We start from the raw sequence: 26,137 nt of genomic DNA, 5'->3' as shown, positions 1-26,137 counted from the left end.
GAACAGAGCATACAATAGGAGAAGGTAAACATGATGGCTGAAATATGATTTGGATTATATATACATTTTATCATCTACTTCATGATCAAACAGAAACAGCCCATTTTGGGATGGTAACAATTGACCAAGCTGCATTTGATAGGAGTTGGTCTAGTTAATGCTACAAACTTAGATTTTCAGAAACAATTTCTACTCAAATCAAACTCCCTGAAGATTGGAACTGGTTCCCTTTCTCTATTGTCTGCCCACCCCCACCCCTTCACACACACACACACACACACACACACACACACACACACCTGTTTTTATAATCTACTACTTAAAGAAAATAACTCTAAAAAGGTTTTAGAAGAGTTGCAACATGAAACTAAATTGACTGCATTCACAAAACAACCTCAACTCTAAAATCCCTCTTATTTAAGATGTATGCTTTTGGCTTATCTGACTTAATTACCACTGATTGTCTCTAGATTAATTTTGCTCATCATGAAACAAAAAGGTAGACTGAATTTAGCACTTACAATCTAAGGATAATGTCCAGGGTTTAAAGACTACAATGATTACTTTTAAAAAATCAATTTGCATTGATCAGGCTTAAATCCTCCTGTAAGTATTGCTCAAAACAGAAGACTTTTAAATTAAGTATAATCAGAAGAAATTGCCAATTTCCTGGGCCCCAAGTGTGCATGAAATGGATAAAAATGATGGTTCTGCTTTTTGTTACTCTCTTGACTTCCCGCTACATGTATCCTACATCACACACTGACCTGTGTCCTCTGGCCCTAATCATATTCCATAATCGGGTGACTCACAGACTGCAGCTCAGTGTGTGTAATTCTAGAGAGAAAACTTTTCCCCAAGTCTCTAAGACTCCTATCCAATTTTCTACCTCAGTGCAAAAAGAACCTGACATTGACGTTTGCTCAGGATCTTAGTGATTATTATCATTATCATCTTAACAGAAGATTCCTGGGACCACAGAAAGCCTGTCTTCATCTTATGTCCAATATCCTATAAACATCTCTTGTACTGTGATTTAACCTTAAAATACAATGGTATAATGAAAGTATGATACCATAAGACTCCATCTCCAGTTTTCGCCAGAGTAGAGTGAAAGCCACATTATAGAAACCAGAGTTACCTTCTACAATGCATTGACAATGTATGTTTATTTCTTAATACTACTTTCCAGCTTTGTCAGCTAAACCTTACAGGAGGTCCTCTGGCATGGTAAGCAGTGGTCTCACACTCATTTGGGAATGGGAGAAGGGCAGGGGAGAATGAAAAACGGAGAAATACCATTGCAATCCACATAAGAAGTGCCTGGCCTTTCTAATTAACTATACTTTGGGAACAACCATTTATTTTTGCAAGAAGGGGAGGCAGTTTGGATGGGGGTAAAGAAAGAGTGCCAGAGAAGAAGTCACTACAAATTATAAACAAAAACCTCAGTCTTTGCAACTGACAGCTACTCTTGGGACTTCCCAGGGGAGCCAATTAGTGCCAGTTGCTAAGGTGGGTTTGGTCATATAAACCTCTGTGCTACACCCACCTGCATCACACCTATCTCCAACAGAGCTACAAAGTTTCTGTTAATGAGGCTTAGGACCAATCATCCCATCCAGAGTCCCAGAGTCCTGCCAAGGACTCCAAAGCAGATATCTTAGGGTAATCAGCAGGGAAACTCCCTTAAATTCTACTGTCATATTGGAAACCAAGATGTTTAAAAGTAATGATTTGGTTTATTCTTTATGCACCTCTGTTTTTTTCTTTTCTTTCTTTTTTTTTTTTTTTTTGCTTCTTATCATCTGAGGCAACAGTAACTACATGCTCTGTTAGAATGTATACATTCTTATCGATTGTCCCTCTAGCTACTGAGTTCAGCTATTTTCATAAGTGAGCTCATAAAGTCCAGGTTATAAATCCATGCAAAAAAAATAACAATAACAATTAGTTACATCTCCTGAATCATCTTCTCCTGTAGCAGTAGGAGACTCAGTTAACACAAGCTCTACAAAATAATTAAAGCAGAGTTTAGGAACATCTGGGAATCTGCCTGGCCAAATTGCTCTTGCATTAAAATTATTCATGGTGTTTCCACTGCTTCAGTATAAAGAGCTCCGGATGCATTGTGAAACCATTTAGAATGACCTCAGACAAATTGACATCAGTTTTCTTTCTTCTCTCCTTATAAAACAACACTCACCCTCCTAGAGGCACAGCTACCTGGGTTACAACTATCAAACATCAAGTAGAAAACATTGATTAAAAAGCTATTGTAAACAGAACAAGAAAAAAAATTCCTCAAGGTCCTGGGCTTTATAAATCAAATATGAATAAAATTAACACAGTGATACTACAGGTGAAAAACAATAAACTTTAAAAAAAAACTTAGGTATTTCTGAAAGGGAGACAAAAAAAGTAAATGCAGGATTAGCTCTGCAGAAGAAATCAGATAGTTTAATTTTTTTCAATAGTGAGTCTTAGAATAGAGGGGTGGATAAATATATGAAAGTAAAGTTTTAGAAGTGGGAACGCACAGAACGTGAAGCCCTAAGCTATAAGCCCAGGAGATCCAAAAGATACTTAGATTCTCCTCAAGCTCATATTTTCATGAAAACAATCAAAGGAAAATAAAGAATTTGTAAGTTTTGTATAGGCCATATTCTTCCTGACATGATTCTATCTTCGTGACTCAGACAAGTGGCAGCTTTAATTTGATTTTGGTGCAAATAGAATATGATGGTACCTTGGCCTAGTAGTAGCTAATATAGTCACAAAAGCACTAAAACTAAGGCTCCTTCCTTCTCCCTGCCCCCATCCTTTCTCTGTGGCGGGCAGAGTTTTCTCCAGGAAGAAATTAGAATTGACTAAAAAGCTATTGTAAACAGAACAAGAAAAAAAAATTCCTCAAGGTCCTGGGCTTTGTAAAGCAAATATGAATAAAATTAACACAGTGATACAAAATGAGAGAGGTGGGGCAGGAGACACCTAAAATTCTTCTGAGTTTTTTGGTGAAGGGACTAGGATGTCTCAGAAGGTATGCAGTATTGTCAATTTCAGCAACACCTGGCAATGTTTGCATCAACAAAAGGACATCAATCTCACTCTGAGCTGACCCTCACCTGAAGAGGTAAGTTGTGTCTTCAGGATCCTTTTCCCGCTTCAGTTTGCCTGAGTCCCCTCGTCTGAGATTGAAATAACTTGAAGAAGTTAGAGAAGAATTGTGCTCCATTCACACATCCCTTTCCATTCCAGAGAGTGAAGTGATAATTTTTTTTTTTTTTTTTTTTTTTTTACAGCTGAGAACAGAACATTTAGTTTAATCCTTATGGAAAGGGCCCTTGGGTTTCACTCATTCATTTAGTCAACACCTGCTTACACAGTGCTCTCTGTCAGGTGTCACAGCGCTGGACACTATGGATAGAGTGATGGAAAGCGTAGGCGTGCTTCTTTCTCTGTGTAGTTCACAGGAGAGAGGACAGTAATTGAAAAATGTAAATAGAGTTGAAACATGCTAAGGTTGTAGAAAATAAGAAAACAGTATGTTTTGGTTACCTCTTCTACATCCTGTTGGTGGGGAAGATTCCCATCGTAGAGAGGTGGGAATGGCTGATACATGGTACCCAACAGTGCCCGGATGAAATTCACAGACACACACAGCCCAGGGGAGGACCCTCCATACCACACAGGTCACATGGAGGTTACTTGGGAGCAGTATAACAGGAGGGACTGTGTGAGGCAGGTTTTACAGTAACAGGAGGCTGAGGTGCCCCCAATTCCCATCAGTGGATGTGACTAGCTTATTTGAATAATTCTCCAGACTAACAGGGAACTGAAGCCCACAACTCAGGGACAAGCAGACACTGTGCCTGGCTACCATGACAAGGAACATTGTTTGGCCAGGGGATCTTATCCAGAGGAGCACGATGGGGAGAACTTACAGTTTGGGTTTTAGCAAAAGTCAAGACAGCAAGTAACACTAAACTTTCATCTCAAGCCTTGCCTTGCACAGTGGCCTGGAATGATTCAGAGGCTCACTCAAGGTCCACACCTGGGATTTTCTATGGATTCATCAGATGCCTTAACTGGTAGGACCATATCCCAGAAAAACTCCACTTTCTGTCCCACTTCTCCTCTCTACATGGCCAAACAGCTCAGGTACACAAAGCATACCAAGGGGCAGGTCACCCATTTGTGTCTCACATCTGACACCCACACCCTGATTCTCAGAAAAAAGCCACACTTATTCTGGGATACCCCGCCTACTTCACAGTTTGAGGCGGGGCTGAGCAGTGAGGGCAAGGTGCTTCTCTGAAGCAGGCTCTCACTGTGTTCAAAACAACAGTAGTAAAGAGACAAAGCCCTATTTACGTCAGTGAACATAAGTTCGCTAGAACAGGACGGAAGTTGCAGAAGTTCAGAGCATTGGTCCCTTCTGAGAGAGCAGACAGCTTGGGAGAAGCAGCTGTCCACAGACACAGGAGGCAGGGTGCTCTGCTTAGCAGGGCCTGCTGAGAAGCAGCAGAATGCAGGAAGTGGGAAGCAACAGGAAGAACAAGCAGATGTTGACAAGGGTCAGGTCTACTGTCGTCACTCGTCACTTGAACAGGAGGCCAAATTCCTACCCTGAACACAATCATATCATCAGTAAACGTAAGAGGGAAAGAGGGGGGTAGGCAATGATTAGAGAAGTTAAATCTCTTGCAAGGAGCACAAACAGCTTGCCACAGCAGGAGATTGGAAAGGCCCATAGAAGCAGGCACTTGAGAAACATAAAGTGGAATCAGAGTGCTTTTTTATGGAATTTTATAAAGAAAGAAAACTTGAACTTCAAGAGTCTGGCAATCTAAAATTTTTTGCAGAAAGAAAAGGTCAGTTTCTGAATAGAACAGTGCTCGCTAGTGTCTTTCTAATTTGCTCACTTTTCTTCTGCGGCATCCTGCAGCATGGGCAGCTTCTGCAGCATGGTGTGGCTCCATCATGATCAGCATGTGCCTTGCAGGGTGCATTCAGGCCATCTGGGAAGGAAGGGCAGGAGGCTTGGCAACCCCCAGACTTCTGATTCCTGAACTCTGACAGGGTCCACCTGGGGGTGTGCACACTGTAGACATCATTCCTCACTTTCTCACCCCGGCCCAAATCTAGGTGGATACACATTCTGACTCCATAAGGTCCTAGACTTTGTCTCTAAGTTGATAGAAGTAAGACATCTGAAAGTCACACCCATCTTACTGACTTCTTGGGGCTATCAGTGAAATGGAAATAAAAGTCAATGAACAGACATTTATGCTGAGTCAAAACATATAACTATGCTCTCCTTTGCTGCAGACCAAGTGACCACGTGCGAACCATTTCCATCTAGAGCTGCACTCAAGGATAAAACCAAAGCCTGTGGGTGTCATCGTAACCCTATGTGGTTTCTACTCAGACTGCTCAGAAACCATTTTGCTCTTTTTACTTCTCTCATCAGGCAAACCTTATTAAAATGACAGCTGAAGAGCAGTAAACTCTGTGACAGAATGAAGGTCTGTTCCAACAATAATAAAGCAATGATGTGGACTTAAACCTGTATGTATATTTTGATCACGGACATATTAGGAATGTGCCAGGGAAGAAAAGGACTATGAAAAAATACTGTAGATAAGCAAAGAGAAAGAGAGAAGAGAGGAAATTTATATCAGGGCTACTCAGGTTCTATAAATAGTTGTGGTTGGGACAAAACTGTTTCATGTGTGCGTGCATGCACATATGTATTTATGTTGTTCTTATTTTCTAATTTCATGAATGATATATAAATATTTTAAAAATTTATATACACATATAAAATGTTCATGTATTAATAAATAATACTTAAGACACATATACACAGTTACAAAATAATTAGAGTATTTCAAGACAATAGACCACCTTATAACCTATTTATTATAGAAGAGAAAGAGACCCAACTGGAAGCAGATCTAGCCAGCTTTGTCTCTTGCTAATTGTGTCTCCTTGTGCAAAGTAGGTACCCTATGGGCTTCAGTTTCCTCACCTGTAAAAACAACAACACTACCTACTCCAAGGATTTTTCTAAGATTAAACACAGATTTAACATCTGTGAAAGCAACTCCCCCATCATTGCCACTTGGAAGCATTCAAAGATGCGCATTACCTTACCTTTTGCCCAACACTTCAGTTCAACACAGGGATCCAATCCTCTGCTTTGATTCAGGGCTCTCTGCAGAGATTAGACTGTGGAAGGTTTAGCAACTTGCAAAAAAAAAAAAAAAAAATTACCAGATAGCTATTTCTAGATGGATGTTTGCTAGCTTTATTGCACCTAAGAGAACACTCCTCCTTTATCTATAAGATCTGCTGTCTGTGGCAAGATTTATCAGGGCCCTGTAAGACCTTCTGACTAAGCAAGGGCATCCCTCATTTACACCCAAAGGCTGGTTCTTGTATATATGCTGCTTTGTTGCTGGTATCTTTTCCTCACTTCTAACTTAATGCAGTGAACGATCAGGATCACCTAAAACCAGGGAAAAGAAGGCTTTTGCATCTCTGAGTTTTGTAGGCCATAAGTGAACCACTACCACACCCAGCTGAATAAACAATTTAAGAACAGACAGAGAAGAAGCCTCTGTTCCTGCCATCATCGTCACAATCGAGGGCACATAAAGGAAACCACCAGATAATGTGAGAAAACTAACATTCTCACAGCAAACGTCTTCATCTTCCCTGCACACAATAAAATCAGAAAGCATGGGAAGAAATGTTTAAGAAAGTGAGAGATACAACATTCAGGACTCTGACATATATTTGCTTATTTATAGGAGCCACTGCTGACAGAAGTCATTCCTCTGGGTCTTTCCAAAAGAAGCCAATCTTTACTGAAAAGAGGAACCTTCCCAAGACCAGCAGCAGCAATTACAGTGGGTGAGGTTCTTTGACACAGTCAAAGAGGAACCTCTTCAGGTGTGGTGGGAGCTCACAGGCTTAGCAACGTACCAAGGGTACATAAGTACTGCAGGACTGAAGGGACACTTGCAAAATAATCCCAAGTCTCCTGAGCAGCCGAGTTTCAGGACAAAAGCTAAAATCCCTAAGATCTAGTTCTTCTTCAGCTTCCAGACTACTGTGAGAGGGCAGGCCCATCTCCTGGGTCCTGAGTGTTGCACTTCCTGGATGTCTAAAAACCTGCCAAAATTATATGACAATTTTTGTGTCTATGAACAGGTGTTCATTTTTTCTGAGAAAAGTTCCACACCATTCATCAGTGCTTCAAAGATGCCCTATAATCCAAAGATGCATTAAGGACAACTAAACCAAGTAATTCTTAAGTTCCTTTCCAGATCCCAATCATTACAGCAAGTTTTTCTGGTTATAAAAATAATGTACATTCATTGTAGAAAATTTGAAAATGTGGCCAAAAAGAAGAAAAAAAAGCCATCTTTAAAAATATACCTCAGTTTTTATCTTTATCTCTGCTGTTTTACTTTTCTTTTTATAGATTGTGTTAATTCTATTTAAGGTAAGTGAAGTAAGTCCTAGGAGAAAAAAAAAAGTCCCAAAATTACTGTCACTAACATAAAAGGAGAAAGTCAGCTAAGAACCTAACTTAGTGAAGATGTATTGTACTCTGCTATTGTATAGTAAAGCCGTTAGAAATGAGAAGTAGAAATTTTCTCAATGGGATCTCTGCTTATCATGCAGGTCCTTTCATAAAGCTCTAAAACAATAACTCTGTACTTATATTTAAAATGTGACCTTTATTTAAATACTTACCATGTAAAACTTCCCATACCATTCTTTATTGTTAGAATGTTCTTTCCCAAAACTTCAGCTTGCCAAGGTAGAATATAGAGAAATTTCTTATTAGATTCATTAAAATGCCATTCTGTAATGCCAATATTACAGAATATTGAAGGGAATCAAAGATGTGGATTGTAACCAATTAGCAGTGAGACTGCTGATATCATTACAACTTTGGTACAAGATTACTGCTTTTTTAATATCCGGGTGTGACAAGTCTATTCCATAGATGTTTACTAAAAGATCTGTTCATGTTCCAGGCACTGTGCTAGGTGCTACTAGTCTAACTGAGATCATATACTTGATCTAATTCTTCCCTTGAAACTAGGAGTTAAAATAAAAAAGAAACTAGCCAGTTTCTTCTAATCTCCAGTCCTATGATTAATCTTCTGATTTTTTGCTTCATAATCCCATACTTGGTGTTTACACGAGAGCAAGAGAAACATAACCCCCACAAAATCCCTTATATCATCTTTTTGAGAACCAGGAGAATGTTGTAATAGTCCAGAGCACTCCTTGTGCTAACCTGGCTATTGGATAAGACAAGGAGAAATGTGACAGGAACAGCTCTGTGCCATTTCACATGAAGCACAACATTTAATGGCCTCACAATGAATGATATGCTGCACTAGGCCATGTAAAGTAAAAGATATGCACTCTGTTCTAAAAAAACAGGAAATAATTTGAAAGAACAGCGCACACAGCATTAAGAAAGATGAAGCACCTGCAGACCATGATGTTTGCCTTAACGGCAGAAAATGAAACTGAACTACAAAATAAGATTTAGGGAAGCATGAAAGATGGGGAGTAAAGAAATCGTTTTGTGAGCAATCCCTGGGTGGAACTGCATAAAGAAAGGCACAAAAGCAAGAATAGCACATATAGTTTCCAAACTGGGAAATAGCAGCCCCAGGAACGACCCCATTGGTATTCTGTGGGACAGGCGCCCCCTACAGGAAAAATAATAACATTAATTTGCACAGGAATGTGGTCTACAAAAGGAGTTTCAACTCTCCACCTGGTAGTCTGCATCAGAGTTGTGCTCTGTAGATCATCAAAGGGGACGAGTCAGTAACATGGAAATCAGGAGGAGATGGTGACACTCAGATGGACACTGGGGGATAGAATTTTAGGGAAACACTGATAAATTCTCTGGAGATGTTAGGCTGGAATGTTTGTCACCAACACATACATTTATGCGTACATTTACTGTTTATTTACTAGATTTCTAAATTTGGGTTTGCAATCCAAAAATCTCTCTAGGGAAATATGTGCATAGGAAATGAACTGCAATCTTGTAAACCTGACTTTTCCCTGAAAGTTTATAAATACAGCCTCCTAGAAGGAATCCCTCAAATCTGCAGATCACAACACATGGCACAAGTTCATCATTCACTAAGACAGAGGCCAGCTTCTTCTCAGACCTTGTACTGACCAGGTTGATGATTCACCATCATAATCCAGGAACTGAAGCAAAATAAGGGTGAAAACCCAGAACATTGAATTGTGTCACTTAAACCAGAATACCAATCTGGTTCTAGAAAAAAACCTGTGACCTAGAAAAAATAAACACTGCAAGTATATGAAGAATATAATAGTTAAATAGCATCCTTTAAAAATTGTATTATGATACCTCAACAGGAGAAAATATGCCATTCGACCTAATTAGAATACTTCTTTTCTACTTATTTTATGTTCAACTTTTCTAGATACCCTCCTATAAAAAGCTGAGTACTGTAATAAAATGAGAGGGTTTGTAATACCTATAATGCTGTCTCCATTTCTAATCATTTGGCCTCTCTCTGGCTGACTTGCCGTGGTAGACTCCTTCATTCACACTACTGGGAATTTTGTTTATTAATATTCATTGAGCACAGATGATAATATAGGCTTGACACTAAGGACACAATGAATAAACTCATCCCTATTTGTAAGGAGCTGTTGAGGAAGATAAATAAGCCAAGAGGGAACTAAAGTTCAGTATGATAATTGTCACCCTCAGGATGAGAAGAGGGTATGAACCTCAGCCTTGAGGGAGGTGGGATCAAGGAGGGCATCTGCTCAGAGGTAGTATCTCAATAAAAAGAAAAGGGATTAGGCACACAGGAGAATGGAAAGAGTCTAAGCAGAAGCATCCTCTCTTCAAAAACTTGGAACCAGTGAGAAAATGGTGCATACAAAAAACATATCTAGCTCCAGATAAAGAGAAGATCCTGGAAGGGTAACCAAACTACTGATGATTCTTAAGTTCTATCAAGGAGTTTCAACCCAATTCTGAGAGCAGTCAAGAGTGACTGAAGGGTTTTAAAGATGAGAAAGGTTTTGTCACCTGCAGGAAAATGGAAAGGACTTAAGAACATTATGTTAAGCAAAATAAGCCAGACTCCCAAAGTCAAAAGTTGTATGTTTTCTGTCCTATGTGGAGACTAGAGAGAAAAAAATGGAAAAAAAATAACAAAACATAGCAGGTAGAATCTCATGAAAATAGAAGGGAAGCCAATAGAATAAAGGAAAAGGTTCAAGAGGAAGGAAGAGAGGAGAAAAGGGAGAGGTACTCCCTAGTACCTTGGAATTGACCAAATTATGTTATGTCCTGTGCAAATATGTAACAATGAACCCCAATAACATATGTAATAATAATGAACCAATAAATAGAAAATAAAGATGAAAAGGGGCAAAAACCAAGACTCTAGTGCTGTATGGGAAATGGATAAGAGAAAGCCTGACTAAGACCAGAGAAACAAGCAAGAACATTGCAGCAGCAACTTTGGCAAGAAATATGAAGACCCAGGTCTTCAGGCACAATGGTGAAATGTGGAGGGACAGAATCCACCAATCCACCTGGAGTGGAAGTCTGGGGCATAATTCAAGATGACTCCCGAGTTACCTTCACTGAGATGCAGGAGGAAAAGCAGATATGAAATGAAAAGACGAGCTCTCTTCTGGGCTCACTGAGTTTAACCTTAAACTTGACTCTAAGAAATCTAAGGCTGTCCACTAAATGACCGATTGAAAAAAGATCTGGACTGGCCATGGAATCATCTGTATATGGGTGTTTCTTGATAGCGCCGGAGTCGGCAAGCACGCAGTTAGAGTGTGTGAAATGAGAAATGAAGCTCCAGAGACATTAGTCTATTAGCATTTTCTAAAAGAGAAAAGATCCCATCACCTTAAAGAAGGAGTCTAACCTCTCCCAGGACACGGGAATGAGTAATCCATCTCCTCAGCTGACTTTTAGCTGAGAATGAAAAGCAAGACCTTGGAAGCTGGTGAGTCAGGCAAATGCTGATGGCAGGGGCAGAAAGAAACAAGACAAAGATAGAAAGCAGGGTGTCCCACATTGGTTCTTGAAAATAAAGGATAAAACTGGGATTCTTGAGCAGTCAAGCAACAACTCAAGGTCATGGATGTCACTTTACAGAAAATAAGGATATGCTTTGTATGACTCCACAACTCCATGCACAGATCATTCTAGTCTCACAGGCTATTGGCTATCTGACCAAAAAAATAAAAAATAACTAACAGAACTATCCAGCAGACTCTTTATTCTCAACCTTGGCCAAGTTCCCACTGGAAAGTTTTTAAAAATGCCAGTGTCCAGATGTCTTGTGGACCCTTGTTATTCAAATTCTGGTCCACTACCAGCAGCATTAGCATCTATGGGAGTTTGTTAATGATCTCAGGTCCCATACCAGACCTTGAATCAAAATCTGCACTTTTGTAAATTCCCCAGGAGATTTACATACCCATTAAAATTTGAGTCACATTGCCTTAGAGTCACTGGAAGGATTCGTTTAAACACAGATTTTTTTTTTTTTTTAGGTCAGGGGCGGAGCTTGTGAATTTGCATTTCTAACAAATTCCCCAGTGCTACCAAGGCTGCTGCAGATCTGAGACTGTGTTTTGAGAATTTCTGCCATAAATCAATTAAATTGGAATCTCCCTGGATAGGACCCAGGCACCAGTATATTTCAAAGCTCTCTAAGTGGTTCTAATTTGCAGCCACAGTAGAGAACCGCCGGTAAAGGTACTTTTATGCCCCTGATTACATAAATAAGAAAATGAATATCAGAAGCAATTTTGCTATCCTCTGAACACCAGCTTAAACTTATGACTAAACTGTTCTTTAACATAAGATGAATTTTGAATAATCAAAGGAGAAAAAAAATGCTGCTTCATCTTTAGAAATTCATTCCCACAGAAATGTTCAGTTGTGGTTGGAAAAAAAGGTCAATTTAAGTAACCACTATCTTAATCATCACAAAACCATCAACTGAATTTATTAACTTCATTTTCTGGTGATGGGTCTTGGTATTTTAGGGATCACACTATGTTTTCTAAAATCATGACTTTTTAAACGGAAAGAATGCAGTGTAATAATGTTTTCCTATCAGCCTGCAAAACCCAATCTTTTCTTTCTTCTGCTTTGAGTTTATTTTTACTGGGTGTTTTTTTGTTTTGTTTTGTTTTTTTTTTTTTTTGGTTTTTTGTTGTTTTTTGTTTGTTTGTTTGTTTGTTTTTCCTTCCTTTCCTAGGTTCTTGGGGTGGGAGTTTAGGTTGCTAATAGACACTTTTCTTCTTGTTTAATATATGCATTTAATGTTTTAAACTTTCTTTTCCACGCTGCTTTACTTGATGTCCCACTGTTTATACTTCGTTTTCTCCTTTATTCAGTTCAATTTCTTTATTTCCCTTGAGATTTTCTCTTTGACCCCTGGATTATTTAGAGGTAGGTTTGCTTAGTTTCTGAGTGTTTGGAGATTTTCCTGTTGTCTTTCTCTTATTGATTTATATTTTGAGTTCATTGTACTTAGAGAATAAATAAATAAATATTTTAAGATGGGTTGAGGTTTCTGTACTGCTTAGGATCCAGCTTCTATTAGCATCAGTCCTATAGCCACTTTAAGAAAATGAGTATTTTGCTATTACTGGAAGGAGTGTTCCTTGTTATTAGATGAAGTTGGTTGATGATGTCATGGAGTTCTTTTATATTCTTTTTGAGTGAATTTGCTTTTTTTTTTTTTTTTGGTTATACATGACAGTAGAGTCAATTTTGACATAATTATACAAGCATGAAATATATCTTGTTCTAACTCAAACTTGAGTACTTCTCTTTTCCCTTCCCACTCCCCTCCCCTGTTGTCTTTCCTCTATTGATCTTTCTGGTATTCACCCATAGTTATTTTTTAATTAATTTTTGTGTATATACACAGTGATGAGATTAACTGTGGTAAATTCACATATGTATATAGGAAAGTTATGTTCGATTCATTCTACTATCTTTCTTTTTCCCATCCCCACTCCCTTCCCTTCATTCCCCTTTGTCTACTCCATTGAACATTTATTCCTTCCACCACACACACACTTATTGTGGATTAGCTTCCACATATCTGAGAGAACATTCACCCTTTGTGTTTGGGGGATTGGCTTATTTCATTTAACATGATAGTTTCTAGAGCCCATCCATTCACCAGCAAATTTTATAAAGTCATTCTTCTTTATGGCTGAGTAATACTCCATTGTGTGTGTGTGTGTGTGTGTGTGCGTGTGTGTGTGTGTGTGTGAAGCACACCTAGGTTGGCTTCATAGCTTAGTGATTGTGAGTTGAGCTGCTATTAACATTGATGTGGCTACGTCATTGTAGTATGCTGATTTTAAATCCTTTGGGTATACACCAAGGAGTGAGATAACTGGGTCAAATGGTGGTTCAATCCCTAGTTTTTGAGGAATCTTTATACTAATTTCTAGAGTAGTTGCACCAATATGCTGTCCCACCAACAGTGTATGAGTGAACCCTTTCCCCACATCCTTACCAACATTTATTGTTACTTGTATTCTTGGTAATTGCCGTTCTGACTGGAGTGAGATGGAATCTCAGTGTAGTTTTAGTTTGCATTTCTCCAGTTCCTAGAGATGGTGGACACTTTTTCATATATTTGTTAACCATTAATATTTCTTCTTTTGAGAAGTATCCATTTAGTTTCTTTGCCCATTTATTGGTTGGGTTATTTGGTAGGTGTTTGTTTGTGTGTGTATGTGTGTGTCTTCATCTTTTTTTTTAAGTTCTTTGTGTATTCTGGATATTAACACCCTATCTGAGGTGCAGATGACAAAGATTTTCTCCAATTAGGGATGCATCACAATACCAGATCTTAAAATTATAACACAGAGCTATAGTAACAAAACAGCATGGTATTGACACCAAACAGGCATGAAGATCAATGGAATAGAAGACAGAGACAAATCCACATAGAAAGAGTCATCTCATACTAGACAAAGTCACTGGAGAAAAGATAGCCTGTTCAAAATGATGCTAGGAAAACTGGAAATCCGTATGTATTAGAATGAAAGTTAACCCCTATCTCTCACCCTGCACAAAACTCAGAGTGGGTCAAAGACCTAGGAATCCCTGAACCTGCTAGAAGAAAACATAGGCCCAAGACTTAAACATATGAGCTCAGGAACCGACTTCCTTAATAAGACTCCTAAACTACAAGAAGTAAAATAAAAAATCAATAAATGGGATGGCATCAAATTAAGAAGCTTCTTCAGAGCAAAGGAAATAATCAAGAGTTCTTTTATATTCTTGATGACTTACTGTCCAGTTGTTCCAGCAATTAGTCTGCAACTGTAATTGTGTATTTGTTTCTCCTTGCAGCTTCATCTGTTTCTCCTTCCACATCTTCAGCTCTGTCCCTGACTACATGAAGAGTTGAGTCTCCATGTCTTCCTGGTAGAGTAACCCTTCCACTCTCACATGATGCCCTTTTCTGTTGCTAGAAATTGCCTTTGCTCTGAAGTCAATTTTATTTGATAGTAATATAATCACACCTGCTTTCTTTAATTAATGTTTACATCATAATATCTTACAAACAAGCTACCCCTTGAAGATATAATTATATGATTGATATATAAATTACCTGGTTGATATACAGATAGGCTAGATATACTAGAGAAGTCTGTACAAAAATTTCAACATCAGTTTTTACTCATACTTGGAAACTCAAAATATACTTTTCTCCTATAAATGTAAATTACGTTTATGCTCTCAGTTTCATAAGCTGTCTGCTTCCTGATCATCTGACATAATACTACAAACAATCAAAGCCACTTACAAAGTTTTGTGAGAGGTACTAAGTGTTCTACTAAAAAGTTTTTGATGTTAAATATTTAAATAGCAAAGAGCAAAGCTGTAACATACTTTTCTTCAACTATCAGTAAATTCAAGAAGCAGATTATACTAATTACAATCACTGAGAAGTTACACATCATGAACTCAAATTTCTCTTTATGAGGCTTAATGTAGTCTAACATTTTACCCCATGGGAGTTACAATATGGAAAGAGACATAAAAGATTGGGGTTGATTGGTCTACCTCGCAGCAGGGCCTGCAGAATGCACCAAGTCTTGAAAGGCTGCCTTGCTATCTGATAAATTTACCTCTGGGCTGTTGCTATATTTGAGAGTGGCAAATGAAAATCTGGGAACAACAATCTTTAGAAAAAGAAACCACAGATCAGGGCTCCATGAATTCCTTGAGCACTAAATCAATCTTACTACTGGAAAAGAAATTTGGCTCCTAATCAGCCAGCTCTGAGAAACCAGCTAGCATGAATACAAGGTACTCGCATCTCAACGTTCAAATAGACAGTACCATCGATAAATGGGTAGCACAGTGTTGTAGTTAGCTTTTCGTTACTCTAACCAAAGTACTTGATGAGTACAACTTAGAGGAGGAAAGGTGATTTGGGGCTCGCAGTTTCAAAGGTTTCAATCCATAGACAGTCTATTGCTTTGGGCCCAAAGTGAGGAAGCTCTTCATGGCAGAAGGGCCCTACTTGTAGGAAAGCTGCTCATTATTATCAGGAAGCAGAGAAAGGAAGAGGAAGGGACTTCAAGGGAAATGAACCCTTCAGAGCACACCCCCAGTGACCCACCTCCCCTAGCCACCCTCCACCTGCCTATAGTTACCACCCAGTCAGCCCATTCCAACTAAGATGAACTGACTCGGCTACAGTTCTCATAATTTAATCATTTTACCTCTGAACATGCCGGCACTAATAGCAGATTTTCGAGTTCACCTCATATCGGAACCTTAATACACACAGAATGGAGAGGTGAGACAAGACCCAGCAGTGGTCTGTCTAAGAGACAAATTTACGTCAAAATTGTTATGTGATGTCAGCTTAGGAACCAACTTCCTCAAAAGACTGCTAAAGCACAAAAAAGTAAAATTAGAATCAAAAAACGGGATGGTATCAAACAAAAAAAAACCCTCCTTCACAGCAAAGGAAACAATCAAGAACATGAACAGAGAGAGAGGTGCCACCTGCACCTCAGATAGAGCTTTAATCTCCAGGATATAAAAAACACTCAAAAAACTTAACCCCTCCACCCCCAAAAAGCAACCCAAACAATAAATGGGCAAAAGAACTGAACAGACACTTCACAGAAGAAATAATATGAATGGCCAACAAATATATTTAAAAAAAAAAAAACAATGTTCAATATCTCTAGCAACTAGAGAAATGCAAATTCAAACTACACTGAGATTCCAAACTCACTCTAGTCAGAATGGCAATTATCAAGACTAGAAATAACAATAAATGTTGACGAGGATGTCGGGGAAAATGATCACTCATATGTTGCTGATGGGGCTGCAAATTAGCGCAACCACTCTGGAAAGCAGTATGGAGATTCTTTAGAAAACCTGGAATGTAACTACCATTTGACCCAGTTATCCCACTCCTTGGTATATACCTCAGGGATTTAAAATCAGCATATACAGTGACATAGTCAGAGTAATGTTTACAGCAGCTCAGTTCACAAGAGATAAGCTATGAAACCAACCTAGATGCCCTTCAATAAATGAAAATGGAATATTATTCAGACACAAAGAAGAATGCAATTACAGCATTTGCTGGTAAATAGTTGGAACTGAAGACTATCATGCTAAGTGAAATAAGCCAGTCCCAAAAAACCAAAGACCCAATGTTCTCTATAATATGTGGATGTTGACATATAAGGGCTGGAAGGGGGAAGAATAGAAGCTCAATGAATTGGACAAATGAAAATGAAGAGAATGGAGGGGGGATAGGGTAAGGAAAGACAATAGAATGAATTGGGCCTAACTTTCCTAGGTTCATGTATGAATACATGACCAATAAAACTCCACATCCTGTACAAGAAAGGGCACCTAATTAGAATAAGTTATACTCTATGTATGTACAATATGTCAAAATTGTTATGCAAAAGACCAGATCCCACTTTGGGAACTTGATCGTTACCTTCACATCTATTCGTCACCTACTCTATTTCAGGTACTGTGCCAGGTAGGGTAAGGGGCTACTAATATGACTATTACTTAATCTCAAGGAAATTTAAAAATTAGTTGATGACTAAAATGCATAATAATGAAAGACATGGTAGCATGTATTTCTACTACTGGGTCTCTCAATAATGGGGTTATCTTACAAAGTCTCTGAGACAATCCCCTACTAGTTTTGGGAACCATCAAGAAGTAGCACTTTTTTAGGGACATTTTCCTTGGTCACGAATCTGTTCCCTAAAGTAGTTCATGCTGGGAGGCCTTAACTGTAATGCTAAAGTTTGCATTAAGATACAAATGTCATATATGAGGAAGAAGTGAAGGATTTTCTTTTGCTGAAGGTTTAGCATCACGGTGGTTTACTTTCACATGAACTAAGTCATAAAAAAAGAGACCCTGCTGAAATTTCTCCAAGATACTCCACAACAACAGGACAGTTTCCCCATCTGGGTATTTCTCCTGCCAAATGATGGAGACCAAATGATGGAAAAGCTCTTTCTTCTGGGTTCAAACCAGACCTTCTCTACGACTACCACGAGGAAACCCAGAGCAGTAAGTATATCTAACATTTCACTCATGTTTTGTCCCCACTTACAAAGCTAGGGGCTTGTGACTTATCCTCATATTAGAAACCCTCTTATCTGACATGTTCAGAATAGGTGGTTGACTCATTTATTAAATAAATGTATTAAAGTCAAGAATCTTCAAAAAACAATACCTTAAACATTCTTTATAAATGAAAACATTTCAATGCATTTAGCTTGCTGCTCTTTTGATGTAGGTCTTTGCTTTGAGTGTGAATCTGCTAGTTAGATTTCTACAATGTCTTTACATAAAGCCCATCCATTGTGCGTCATCCATGATTTCCAAGTTTTTGTCATTATAATAAAGTGAGAGATTAAGACACTTGGAAACAATCTGAGTTAACCATTATTCCCATTTCCCCAGTCTTTTATAGCTGTAGGTGTAGCACACCTACAGCTAACTGAACCACAATTTTTCTTTAGCAAATTGACTAGCATTCTTTTAACTTTTCATATAAACACTTCTCTTAACTTGTGAATGTCACATTAGTTTACTTTATAGTCATTTACTATATTTACATAGTATAATAGCAGTGCGACTATCATCAAAAGATTTGGAACTCCTGGTAAATAGCCATCACAAGGGGACCAGAAGCGCATGCGTGTACTGAAAGACAGCCTTCTGCAGTGTCATAGACATTACCAAGTAGATTTTATGGAAAACACAGCGTCTGCTCATCTACTCAGATGGAGATGGATAAGGAATCCACTCTTCTTTCTTGGGCTTGTAACTCTTGTAAATTCCTGTTCATTTAGAAAAGAATCAAACAAATAAACTGCAAAAGAACCTGTTTAACACCTGCCCCGACATTACAACTAGAGAATGACCTTAATCAAAAGGCACAGATCTAAACAAAAATCTACAGGGAAGGAAGCAAAGAATTCAAGGCAGAAAACAAGGGTGAACAGAGAAAATTTTTTCCTCTGCATTCTTCTGAAGAAAAGTCATGTATGAATATAACATTTACTAAAGTAAAAAGAGAAAGATACTACCTTACCAAGTGCTGTTCACTGCCACTCAAGTTACTGCCCACAGCTTCCCAAATCATCAAAGATGGGTTGCAATAAGATGACCTTGAGAATTCCTCTCAGGTTTCTTTGCACAAACCCTGACAAGTGAATGACATTTTTAAAGAAAAACCAGCATACCACATGGCTGGTTTGGCAAGTTTATAAAGTTGTTTCAAATGCAATCACCAGTTTTGAGATTTAAAAAGCATTTTTAAATGTCTTATAGTACACAGACAAAAGGAACAAAGTGAGTTCAGTGTCTCTAACCAAATAAAAAGCTTTGAAGAAGTAGCTGGCATCAGTAAACATGTTCTGACTGGACGATTTAAGCAGGGCACCCATTTAATACTACAGTTGCTCCTCCATAGCTACATTCAATCTGCATCACAAGGATCCAGAAAACGTACTCATTCTAAAAAGTACCTTAGGAACTCTTCAAGAAATAGCAGAAATTAGTTCATTTCCTTAGTGACAGAAGAGAATTAAGTCACCCTAGAAGGGGCAATGTGGTTTTACCAGTCCCACAAAATGTAACAAGCAACTATAGATAATAAGCAATATTTTCTAAACAAGTAGCAACCTCAAGGATCATTTACAACAATGATAAAACCAAATAGAAGACCTTCCTTCATGCATTTGATCTCCATAGACACATATTCTCCGTAAGTTGGGAGACACTTGTTTACATAAAATAAAACTCCAGCTAGTGAAAAATGTGTATCAGAATACCTGCAAATGATATTTTTGCAGAAACTGTACAATAATAGAGGTGGCCAATGTGTGATTCGTCACTGGCCATTTTTAAGCTCCAGCCCATTACGCTGACTACCATTATAGTTATTTAAGCATGAAATGTTTGCCCTCATTTTTATTCATATGCTTCATGGACCATTTGTTGTCAGCTATAAAATCATTTACAAGGTAATGGAGTTTACAGTTGAGAAAAACAAGAAGCCTCCTAAACAATCTCAGAATATTGACTTAGTGTCAGGCAGGTGGCATGAACTTAAATTGAATGTGAAACTGGAATAAAAGGTGACTTTTTAACAAGCACTTTCTTAAAAATAAATGAGCAAGGGCTCTGCAGATGTTCAGGTATTGTTTCCCCTTTAATAAGAAAGAGCTTAGCCACAGAGGGATGAGAACTTGGAAATAACCTGCAAAGTCTTCACAGTTCACACACCACAACTGGAAAAATTGGGCAAGACAAGACTAATGTGAAATAGAATACCATATCTCACAACCACGCCGTCTACTAGAAATGTTCTATTTTCCAATAAACATAAAAAGTAAGACATTTCAAAAAATCTGTAATGCCTACCATGTGTGTGCAGGCACCATTCTAGATACCACAGAGGGATATGAAGATGACAAGAACTTAGTTTTAAGATAAATACATGAATAACTTTAGCACAAAGTAGACTACAGCAGTGCTACAAACAAAACGTATTCATGCTGTAATGTGAAGCTCACTAGTTGTCAGGTCCAGCCAAGAGAATGAGTTCCACCCCAGTGCTGCTGTGTAGGGGAGGCGCCCCCTGCAGGCCTAAGAGTGCCACTGCATACATATGCTTCCTCCACTACCTGGAAGCTCTTTGAAGAACTGAAGTTTTTATTTATTCTGGGTTCCTAGCACTTAGATAATATCTAGGACATAAAAAGAAGTTACTAAGTGTAAAATGAAACCATTTAAATTAAATTTCCTCCATCCAGAATTGGCCACTATTCCTTCTTCCCCTTTCTCTACATGTATCTGTTCACGTTTCTAACACATGAAATATAAAATTTCTAAATATAAAAATTCTATCCAGCTTAAAATGCTGATTCTTCATTATAGAAATATCTCATTTACCTCAAGTTTTCACCCCAGGCAGAAATGTTATAACTTTTCTCTGGATTTTTCTATAATTCATATCCTTCAAGCTTCTAAAATGGTTTGAAATGACTAGGTTCTTAAATCAATTGTTGCATCTAAGTCTCATTTGACACTACTCCCCCAAAAAAGTTTTGTTTGACTATTGCTATGTGTAAACGTTTGCTTTTATGTATAAGCTCCTAGAGGAAACCATTTGGCTCCTTCGTGAGACCTCCAGCACCCTCAGGAAACATCCATTTACTGATTTAACAAGAACTTATTTAGCATCAATATTGTTCCTGAAGCTAAATAAAATATTGATTAAATGAAATCATATTTCCAGAGATGTTTGAAAGATCCTTAGCCTTTGCAAACACTTATCTCTTCTAATTCGGTGCTGTTTTGCTCAAAGGCTACTGGCACCCTGACTAAGACTAACTACTCCATTTACTTTTTGCCTTAAACCGTCAAGTACTGTCTTTCTCTGAGTCATCTGCCTCCTGGATAACATTACAGACAACACAGACTGATAAACCTTTATCCATGCCTTATCTTACATCAAAGAGAGTATAAAGTTCAATGAAAAATAGTAAGCTTCTTTATGATTCTTCCTTAACTTGTACACAGGAGATTCCTAGATTCAAAATGCAAAAGTCCTTTTTTTTCCCCCATGAAAATTTCATGTCTCTTCATTTGGTCCTTCATATTCCTAACATAGCAAAATCAAAACAAAATGGTGAGAACACTAACTGTTCAGCTTTTAGCTCATTGCTGGATGCATAGTAAAGACTGGACCAAAAAAAAATAGTTAACTATTTTTAATAATAATAAACAGGCAAAAAGTTTGATAACTCTAAGGAATCTTGTACATAAGTGGATATTTTGTTTCACAGACAGTTCTCATGTAATCAGAGATTTCAAAAGTCAACATTCAGAAAAGTTTATTTTAAAAAATTTAAGAGCCACGCTGAGCGGTCTGTAGTGGGAATTTTACATGCATTCATTTTGAAGTTTCTCATTTACAAGAGATCATTTGTGTTTCCTTCAGAGAACATAAAGCACCTTTGTTACTTTTAATCACATGTCAATGGTTTCATTCTCGACACCATGACCATCCCAACAAGAACATCAGCAATCACAACAGGATATGAGTATCTCACTTGAGCACTTCATAGTCACCAGATTGCATCATGTGTACCTCATATTTCTGAGAATTCATCCTCCAATCTTATAGATTGCTAATTTTCATATTAAACTAAAGCTGCTGATTCACCTAAGAGAAAACAAAGAAAGAACATGTACAATTATCTTTGAATCAACAGCTGCTATGCCCACTGAAATATTCCCCCTGTCTCACATTGGAACACCATCGCTCTGCTTTTGCAACTAAAAGGAGATTGTTCTAAATGCAGATGATGGGAAGGATAAATCATCTTACTTTCAAGTCTTCCCCAGAGTGATTTAAAGGAAAATGTTTTAGAAAATGTTTATAACATTTACATTTGGGTGTTGTTTTTTTTTTTTTGAAACACTAAAAAAATCCAATGTAGAATGCTTATAAAACTCCTTGAAGACCCCAAAACACAACAAAAATGCCAGGTCCAGTATAAGTGAATTAAATGTATCTATGGAAATTCAAAATAAAGACAATTTGCTCTGATTAAAAAAAAAAAACACTCTGGAGTAAATTTCAAACAACTTGAGTGATCCTAGAAATCATTATAATCTCTTACCATCTGTGTCTTCTGACTTCTCCATTCCTAACTTCTGTTCAGTTTTTCTCGTCACAGCCCCAAAGTGAAAAGCCTATTTTAAAGGTTATCCTCTCTTTTCCCACCTCTGTTGGGCAGACTTCCCTACTATTATAATAGCAATTAAAAATAATAATAACTCTAGCCTACCAATGACTGAGATTGTTACAGATCTCCTACTGGACCATCCTCTGATTAAATGTTTGAAGCTCAATTAAAATGCAAATTAACTGTAGACTATATAGTAATTACAGCAATAGCAGGACAGGAAAAAAAGTTTTGTCCAAGAATGCAAATCTTTGAAACTGTAATTAAATGTGTAATTGTTTCTATTTTACAGAAATTTCTATGACCTGGAAAGGGACCAGGAAATCCTAGCTAAAATGGTGTCCGATTAGTATATTGCAATCTGGCGGAAAAAAGTCACTTTAGAGACACAACAGTTTTAACCATGTATCTTTTATGTCCTGTCACTGAGCTAATTTTTCTTGAATTGTTAAATTGGGTGGGTTAACATAGCAAAACCCTTTTAGTTCTTTTGGGAAAGGTTCAGGTCACTTGATGACCTTCAATAATTTATCAATGAAGAAGAAACATGTCTTTACATATGTTGAGAGATGACTTCTAAATAACAAGAGATCAATATTTGCATGTTTCATATGGGAGTGTAGGAACAGTGTACATACAGGGCTTTAGTAAGATATATGTCTGTAAAGAACATATGCTTATTCATATGGCCCCCATTTCACATGACAGTGGCTGGTGGTGGGGGTGCCAGGAGGATGTACAATTGGAATGCGAGAAAACCAACAGCAATAAGAGAAGGACAGAAGGCACAAAGCACTGAAGGAGTCATGAGAGGCAGATGATTATAAGTCATAATGGTACAGAGATCAGTTTGCATTCTGATGATCTCAGAGAGGCAAAAAGTACCAGAAAGGAACAGAAGAAATTAACAATTGCCAAAAAAATTAAGAAAAAAACCACACCTTACAAGAAATGACTGTGGCAGAGAATTAGTAATGGTTTATCAATATGGAATAAATCATATTTATATAAAGCTATACATTCCCATGGAATATCTATAGAATAACCAATGGGAGAGTGTGGACACACAGAAAAAGCAATGGCATCATGATTTCTACAAATGTTCTTTCTCCCAATATATTCATCGTTACTGAAAAATATGATACAAGTTGATAATATAGACAGACAAATTGTAAGTGCCCTAGCAGGAAGAAAGAGTCTGAATATTTTCTTAAGAACAAAATGTTCTGCACTATCTTGAAGGGATGTGAAGTGGTATCAAAAATTGTTAGAATCCTTTTGCTGCATCTCTGTTGGCCCAAAGAATAGCATCTTTAATGAACAATGACCTGGGTACTGCTTCAACATCTTGACATGGCCACAAACCATCTCAAAATTGCTGACCTCCATCAGAAATTGATAGTATTGATTCTAGCTTGGACATTTTCAGGAAAATGGAAAAGAATTTAACCACTTGTCTTTCTTTAGCTCTAGTTTTAAAGTAGTGATATTCTAAAAGTAAAAGCCAACAATATACCATAAATTAAGTGTCAAGCTACTAACAATAGCTATTAGGCAAGTAATACGTGATTCCATTTACCCATAAGAATATTTACACTAGAATAAAATCCTTAGAAAAGAGAGAGATGTTGCTAATCATTAGGAAAATCTGGAAAACCTTTCAAGAAAAAAGGCCTGAAAAGACAGGTTTTTAAATTTCAACCTCACTAGTCATCTAAGAAACACAAACAAAATCAGTGAGATTCACCTACAAATAGTAAAAAAATAAAAAATCATAAGATGCAAGTTGAGCAAGCAGACAATGAAACAAGCATGCTGACAGAGAGTGGAACTTCCTTTTTAGAAAACAATCTGGGAAAAGCCTTTGACCTGGCTGTTTCAAGCTGGGAATCTACTCTGAGTAAATAATCTAAAATTCAAATAAAAATGTATGTAACCAGATGTCCCCTGAAACATTGCAGATGATACAAAGAAATGACTAGCAATGTAAGAATGGTTAAGTAAATTATATTATATTTATAATAGTACATACATGTTGTAAAGAGTTTTTAATTACACAGGAAAACACTCAAAATACTAAGCTGAAAAGCAGGACTTCACACTTTATGCTAGATGTGATGTCAAACTCATGCATGTGTGTGTGAATGTGTGAATGTGTGCTTTCACAACCATGCACACACTTTGAATATTGCATTCTGAGATCACTATCTCTCTAAAGACACACATTGTTTTTCTAATGACAAAAACCACATTATTTAAAGAATAAAAATTTCATAGTTTTCCAATAATGCTGTGCAGCTAGAACAAAATATCATTTTGGACTTATTAAATTTGGTTAACAATAAGTGAGAATTATGAGCTTCCAGACAAGGTCTAGGCATGGTAAAGTACAGCCTATCTTAACTACATGCACATTATCCATTTAAACAAGCTGAAAGCCAAACATTTTGGGATATCAAATAACACTTATGATTTAGATATATTTGGTATATGAAAAGCAAATCATTCTTTGTACTGAGCCATGCCAAGAATCTTTATTAACTTGTAAACTTCAGACAAAGCAGAATATATTTGAAACAACATAAAACACATTTTTTGCCAAGATTCTATATAGATCCTACAGTTCTTCCAAACAAGCCTAAACTTAATGTTTAACTTAATTTTGACCATTAAACATTTATAACCTTTTGCTGTCAAGAGATGTAAAATCTGTTTCTCCTGAGTCTATAGCTTTTAGACTTCGTTGCTGTGTAAAATGTTTTTATTTCTACACTATAGATGAGTGCCAAATCAAATGAAAGGTCTTCTTTCTCTTCCCCAGGAAAAGATATTACAAAGACTAGTATTGTCAATGAATTGACAGAAATTATTTATCAATACCAATAGAAGTGGAAAAGCTTTTAATTTCTCTCAACCCTAAAACTAGTTTCCATGATTATGTTAGCATCAGAACAAAACTAATTTTGAAATGTCTCCTCTGTTTTGTGATGTGGTCCAAAATGGGAATGGATCTTTGTTTGACAATAGACACTGATGGGCACTCTAAAGGCTTCCTGATGATATAGGGGACCTTTTCTCCAATTCTTGCTTTTCTGTCTTTGGTCACGGTCATTTCTAAGAGTACAATTTCCTTTTCTTATAGAAAAAAAAGACTATTTCTAAAATTAATCTTGTTGAAGCATGATCAGAACAATTTTTGAGCATAAATTCCCAATTTACTTAAAATAACTTTTCTTGAAATTCTACACAGAAGTGGAATACCTGTGCTCATTTTTACCGTGTACCTGCATGACAATGTGTTCATACAGCACTTTATAAAAGGTAATAGCATTCAAATCCAAATACAAGGCAATTTCGAATATAAAGAATTAATCACGTCAATTTGGAGGGATTATTGGAACAAAAAAGTGACAATTAAATGATACTTGATTTCTACCTCCTTTCTAAGGCAATTTCCAACTTTGGAAATATAACTCTGGGGAGTGATATTAAAGTGGCTCAAACAAATTTAAAAATAATTAAAAATGGCTCTATAATAAATTTTTAAAGCCAAAGAATTTTCAAAAATCTCAGTTATTTAGAGACATTGGATCTGCAGAATTTTAACATATCACATTTACTAGTTGTTTTTTTCATTTCTTGATGCTACTTGTATTTTCTCATTTTTATATTAACTTTGTATAACTTGTTTTAAATAATTGAAAGACAAAGTAAGTAGCAGATAGCTCATTGGCCTATAATTTCTTTTATTGTTGTTTTGTTT

The 26,137-nt window shown here is 37.2% G+C and overlaps 1 protein-coding gene and 1 long non-coding RNA gene across 7 annotated transcripts in view; one reads left to right on the top strand and one right to left on the bottom strand.

Moving 5' to 3' along the window:
- Nucleotides 1–26,137, bottom strand: part of Pde4d (phosphodiesterase 4D) — a 1,337,035-nt gene that overhangs the window by 1,107,441 nt on the left and 203,457 nt on the right. The window contains exon 2 of one of the 6 annotated variants that reach the window (XM_078016216.1): nt 6,160–6,252. The exons of the other annotated variants lie outside the window; for them this stretch is intronic. The gene's annotated coding sequence lies outside the window, so the exon portion shown is untranslated. The remainder of the gene's footprint in view (nt 1–6,159; nt 6,253–26,137) is intronic. 6 annotated transcript variants of the gene reach the window in all.
- Nucleotides 450–7,466, top strand: LOC144365204 (uncharacterized). Its single transcript, XR_013423499.1, has 2 exons — nt 450–6,681; nt 6,819–7,466. It is a non-coding gene; the product is annotated as an uncharacterized LOC144365204 (long non-coding RNA).

This window comes from Ictidomys tridecemlineatus, chromosome 1, assembly GCF_052094955.1.
Source record: "Ictidomys tridecemlineatus isolate mIctTri1 chromosome 1, mIctTri1.hap1, whole genome shotgun sequence".
In the NCBI taxonomy this organism is placed as follows: Eukaryota; Metazoa; Chordata; class Mammalia; order Rodentia; family Sciuridae; genus Ictidomys; species Ictidomys tridecemlineatus.
The sequence above is the reverse complement of the archived record's forward strand: the minus strand, read 5'-3'. Positions and strand labels throughout refer to the sequence as shown.